Source organism: Zeus faber (genome assembly GCF_960531495.2).
Source record: "Zeus faber genome assembly, chromosome: 19".
Taxonomy (NCBI): Eukaryota; Metazoa; Chordata; class Actinopteri; order Zeiformes; family Zeidae; genus Zeus; species Zeus faber.
In genome coordinates, this window is record NC_137206.1 from 1943905 (window position 1) to 1949965 (window position 6061).

Below are 6061 nucleotides of genomic sequence, written 5' to 3' on the forward strand. Positions count from 1 at the left end.
CCCCCCGTCACACCGACATTCCCTGGTTTCCATGTTTGGGCACCGGACGCGGCACCGAGCGTGGCGCGTAGATACGCCGAGGATTCCTCACGAGCACCGGACGCTCGGAGTGTTGTCGTGAAGCTGGAGGGTTTGTGTCGTGAAGCTGGAGGGTTTGTGTCGTGAAGCTGGAGGGTTTGTGTCGTGAAGCTGGAGGGTTTGTGTCGTGAAGCTGGAGGGTTTGTGTCGTGAAGCTGGAGGGTTTGTGTCGTGAAGCTGGAGGGTTTGTGTCGTGAAGCTGGAGGGTTTGTGTCGTGAAGCTGGAGGGTTTGTGTCGTGAAGCTGGTGGGTTTATGCCGCGGTGGCGTCGGCTTCACCAGCTGCTGCTGCTGCTGCTCTTGAACGATGGCGAAGACGTTTCCCAAACCGCTCAGTGAGGTGGTCCGGTCCGGCCATCGTTGGTCACCACCATCTGCAGGCTCCCACGCCTCCTGGGGGGGAGTTTGTTTTTTGACCTAATCCCGTCTGCATGTTGTCACTAATACAGAGGCTGTGTGTGTGTGTGTGTGTGTGTGTGTGTGTGTGTGTGTGTGTGTGTGTGTGTGTGTGTGTGTGTGTGTGTGTGTGTGTGTGTGTGTGTGTGTGTGTGTGTGTTGATTTGGGGGGGGGGGGGGTGGATTAAGCTTGTTTTGTGTGTTGTTTTTTTTTGGTGGCAACCGCTCGGCTTGTTCAGGCGACCAGCGGGGGGGCAGCCTCTGTTTCTCGGTTTGTGGTTTCATTTCACTGCATTATTAATGACCAACACAAAAAGCCTCCAGGCAACTGGAAGCTTCCGTCTTGATGCCCGATCGCTGGTTACAAGACATGAATCATTCAGACAAACCGCTTGAGACCGCGCTTCCTGTCCTGGTCCTGGGTCCCCTGGCTCCTACACGCCGTCGCCTCCCGGCATCGGCGATGGTGATGGGCCCCGGTGAAAATGTTTTTTTTTTGGACCTTCCCCTCCCCACACGCACACACACACACACACACACACACACACACACACACACCCACACCCCCCCAGCCCGACTCTCGTCTTGTTGCTGTGTTGTCTATTGGCGGTGGAGGGGGGGGGGGGGGGGGCGTTACGCCGGTGCTTCTTTTGTTTCTTTCAATAAGAAACGGAGTAAAACAAAATAGCCTACATCTTAATAACAGCATACTGTGTTTTTATTTGGAGGAACGGGGGCAAAGGGACACACAGCACCTCGCAGTTCTCAGGCGCCTCATCGCTGATGTGCCGATGGGACGGGCCCCCAGCGGCCACCGGGCCCCCAGCAGCCACCGGGCCCCCGGAGCAGCTGCATTGATCGCAGCGTGGGTAGTGACGCCGCTGCTTCCCGGCTCCTCCTGGTCTGGATACGAGGGAGGCTTGTTTTTTGTTCACTTTATTAAACCCTCTGGGGGGGAATGAGACCCCTCCAGTCGACCCACCCTCGGGTCTAAAGCAGCGCATCAACTCCAGGTGGTGCTCAGGAGCATCCACGGCGGCCTCCAACCCAGAAGCTTCTTGCATTGAGGCAACAGTGCTAACCACCGGTCCATCGTTCCCTGAGCCCTTCCGTCCTGGACAGACGTGGAACTCACCGCCTCCGGGTTGGAAGGTGATTGAACAACACGGGGATCTGCTGTAAAAGCTTCTCCTACAGTCGGTTTATCTTTTCTCTTGTTGTGGAACCACATAAACCAAATTATTTGTTGCACAAGAACATGTTTTTGCAGATCTGCATTATTGAAAGTTGGAATTATGTCTCTGGCTTTTGGCCTTTTCGGGAGGTTTTGATGCCGTTACGCCGAGAAACTGGTCCTGGCTCTGGAGCCGGGTGGTGCAGCTGGTGGCTGTGGCTCCACCAAAAGAGTGATTTGAATCCGTCAAAAGGAGGAATAGCCGTAGCCTTTGAAAAACCATTGGTTTTTAATAGGAGAAATACCGTATCTGGTAGGGAGATACTTTGCAAAAAATGTTATTGTCCACATTGATTGACAAATATTTTGGTGCGATATAATGACCCTAACCAAGGGAACTGCTGAATGGACAATAACGTCACAGACGAACATCAAATCCCTGAAGCGGAAAACAACCTCCTCCAAATCCGACCCTCACCCTGGCTGGTTATCAGACTTACAGGGACAACTTCACAAAGGACTTGTTTCAACGTCCGAATGTCCCGTAAACAAAGAACCCAGACATCCCGCGCATAATGCAAATGGAAAATGGTGCTTGTGTCGAGCATCATCAAGCCGCTGCTGACGCCCGTCGTCTGGCTGTGATGAAAAAAGTTCTGGCTGTTCTTTTCGTCGCCGGCGTATCAAAGCTCCCCTTGAAAGGATGCGGTTGACCTTATCTCCCGCCGCGCCCCTCTGGCTGTGACGGCGAGGGGGGGCGCGGTGGCGGAGGGAGGGGAGCAGCGTGGCGGAGCTCACGGGGGCGTCGATGAAGGCCTCGAAGTGTAAACCGGGGGGACGGCAGGGTAGAAGCCGGCCGCGGCGTCGGCTCGGGCTCGGCAACCAGCTCCGATTGGATCGGATGTTTCCTCTTATTTACCCCGGCAACGGCTTTCCAAATACCGGCAGCTGTCTGAGAGGTTTTCGAAGTGATCTGAGTCACTGATTCCAAAACTTCGATTTGTTACGCGTTTGGCCACATTTGATACGATTTTTATTGTCTGATATGATTTATTGTCTATACTATAGTTATAGATACCAGTGAAACTTGGAGCCAAACAGTCATTAATGTACGTTCACCAATGGTGCTTATGTCGTGTAAATGAAATAATAGTGAAATTTAACGATTTCATTATTATTCATTTTGTTGGGGACCCCTGGAGGCCCCCAGAAGGGCCCCATGTTAAGAACCACCAATCTAAAGGACCTAACATGCGAGCCACACAAAGGATGCTTTCAAAATGTCATTGTTGATTCGTACAACAAACCAGTTCCTGTTTTTGGGGAACCCTGGCAGACGTAGAGTTAATGGGCAGACGGTTCAGTGTCTGGTGCAGCCAACGTCTCCTCAGAGAGAGAGACTCTGCAACGGGAGGCTCAGCCGTCACCCAGCCAGACAGCCAGGACTGACAGGCTGCCGCAGACTGACTGTCACATCCAGGACACACACACACACACACACACACACACAGCCGACACCGTCACCTTGTCACTGCCAGACAGGTTCATACTCAGACAAATGACCACACACAGAAACACACCAGCAGGTAATGGGAGGATGCATGTAGAACACACACACACACACACACACACACACACACACTGAAGCTGCAGCAGTGATAATGAGGATTTATGTTTCTGTTTATGCGTCAGCAGGGAGCAACTAAAAGCGTTTTTTGGAAAAGTTCCTTTTTTCTCCACTTTATCTCAGCATTCCGAGCAAAGCTCAACTCCCAGACGCCCGAGCCCGACCGCTGAGCTGAAGACCTGGAGATGAGAGGAGCGGGAAGAGAAGAGGCAGATAAAACAGCGTTGGGATCAAAGTGTGACACAGTTTAAGAAGTGGGGAGCAAAGGGAGACGGTTATGAAGGCAGGATAAACAGGGGCCCACGCCGCGGTTCTGACACTGAGAGGGAAGCTCAGAGCAGGAGACGCTCGAGGGCGGGGCGCGCTCGGGGCGGGGCGCGCTCGGGGCGGGGCGCGCTCGGGGCGGGGCGCGCTCGGCATGCGCTGTGGGTTTGGGGAAACCGGCACCAGTGCAGCCGCAATCGAGTTCTATCCCCGTGGCAAGATTACATTTTTGTAAGGTACATTAGGCCTACAGCAATTACAATTTGAATATATCTTTTTCAGTAATGATATTTTGCGAACTATGACCTGGGATTTAAATAATTATAGAACCCAGAATCGCGATTGTGGCGCCTCCCCTTGCGGCTGCCTGCGCGAGCACCTTGTGTCGATTATGTACATTTTGGTATTTTTTTGTATTTTTGGAGCTTATAGAGCTTATTGTGCATAATCACCGGGTGTCATGACATTTCACTGCATATATGTATGACCGTATGTATATGTAAGTGACAAATAATCTCTTGAACTTGAACTTGGTGAGCGAACGGAGGCTGTGGAACTTTTCCTCTTTGGTCTTTGGTCCTCGTCGATGGTCAGGGCGGGGCCGCTGGGGCAGTTTTAGTGAAGGCTCCATGATACGGTAAAATACATGCTCTGCGATGAACACGCTGTGTATCGCCATCACGGTACACGCGAAGAGAACTACGGAACCTTCCAGCCCCGAACACATTTTAAATTCAGTTGTTTTTTGCATTGAGTTTATGTTTTTTGTGTTTTTTTTTTTTTTTTTCATCTGATTGGTTGTCTCCATTTATATGCGAGTGTAGAAATCTGGTTAATGCCAGTATTGCAGCGCTTTTGAGATGTGTTCGTTTTCTATTTTCACATTGCGATGATTGATTGATTCAAATACACTGCATTGTGCGGCCGTACGACCTCTTAGTGTTTAATTGCACGCGGCATCCAGTTGGACATGATGTACATCTGTCAGCCTCTGCGGTCCATGTTTACCCAGAAACCCTTACATTCTACACTGAGGGAGAATATATATATACAACACACACACACACACACACACACACACACTATATACATACTGTGTATTGACCTTCACCGGCCTGGGCACCATGACAACCACCATGTGCATCAGCAAAACCCAACCCCTGCAGAATGCGGTGATGTGACTCAGGTCAGGGGTCAAATCAAAGGCTTGGCTGTTGGCGCTCGCTGTGGACTCAGAAGTCCGGAAGCCGCTCCCTCCACACGCCCGCTCATTATCCGCTACTTAGGCCTCATTGAGCGCTTCTCCTGCAATAATCAATGTCCCGTCGTCGTAGAGGTTGAACTGAGAAACCCGCCCGTCCGTCGGCTTGAGGGCCGGCTGTCGGGGTTTGGCCTTGATGTCTCGATTGTGATGGTGGGAGATCATTTACATTTACATTTAGTCATTTAGCAGACGCTTTTATCCAAAGCGACTTACAAGGGAGAATAACATTCAAGCTACATTGCGACAGAGATTAGTGTAACAACAACATTTGTGTAACAATAAATACTGCAAGGTGGTGCTAAGTAATTGTAGGTTAGGACAGGAGGTACTCACTGAAGAGCTGGGTCTTCAGGTGCTTCTTAAAGACAGAGAGGGAGGTCCCCGCTCTGGTCATTTTTGGCAGCTCGTTCCACCAACGTGGAACTACAAATGAGAATAGCCTGGATTGCGCAGCATCCGGGGGGCAACATGTGCTCTTACAAGAGCATTTACGTAGGCGGGAGCATTCCCAGCAATCACTCTGTAGGCCAGCATCAGAGACTTGAACTTGATGCGGGCGGCTACAGGTAACCAGTGGAGCTCGATGAGCAGCGGAGTGGACATGTGCCCTCTTTGGCTGGTTGAACACCAGTCGCGCCGCCGCATTCTGTATCATCTGAAGTGGCTTCACCGCACAGGCCTCAAGCCTGTTAAGAGGGCGTTGCAGTAGTCGAGGCGGGACATCACCAAGGTTTGTACCAGCAGTACAGTGGCATATTGGGTCAGGTACGGCCTGACTTTTCGGATGTTGAGTAGTGCGAAGCGACAGGACCGGGAGACGGCGGCAACATGGTCCGAGAATGTCAGTTGGTCATCAATAATGACACCAAGATTCCTTGCAGCCTTGGTAGGAACAAGAGATAGAGAGTCGATTTTAATATTAATGTTGTGATAAATACCTTGTTTGGCCGGGAAGACCAGCAGTTCCGTTGTCGCCAGATTTAGTTGAAGATGATAATCCTTCATCCATGTGGATATGTCAGCGAGACAATCCGAGATCCGCGTCGAGACAGTAGGGTCGTCGGGCGGGAAGGACAGATAGAGTTGAGTATCATCCGCATAGCAGTGATATGAAAAGCCATGTGAGCGGATGATCGGGCCCAGTGAGGTGGTGTATATGGCAAAGAGGAGGGGTCCTAGCACCGAGCCTTGGGGCACCCCTGTGGTGAGGTGGTGAGGCACAGACAGCTGGCCTCGCCATGTCACACTGAACGAGCGCC

At 51.5% G+C, this 6061-nt stretch overlaps 1 protein-coding gene across 1 annotated transcript in view; it reads left to right on the top strand.

The window, feature by feature from the left end:
* tmem108 (transmembrane protein 108) overlaps positions 1 to 6061 on the top strand; it is a 58671-nt gene that overhangs the window by 16601 nt on the left and 36009 nt on the right. The gene's annotated exons all lie outside the window — the stretch shown is intronic.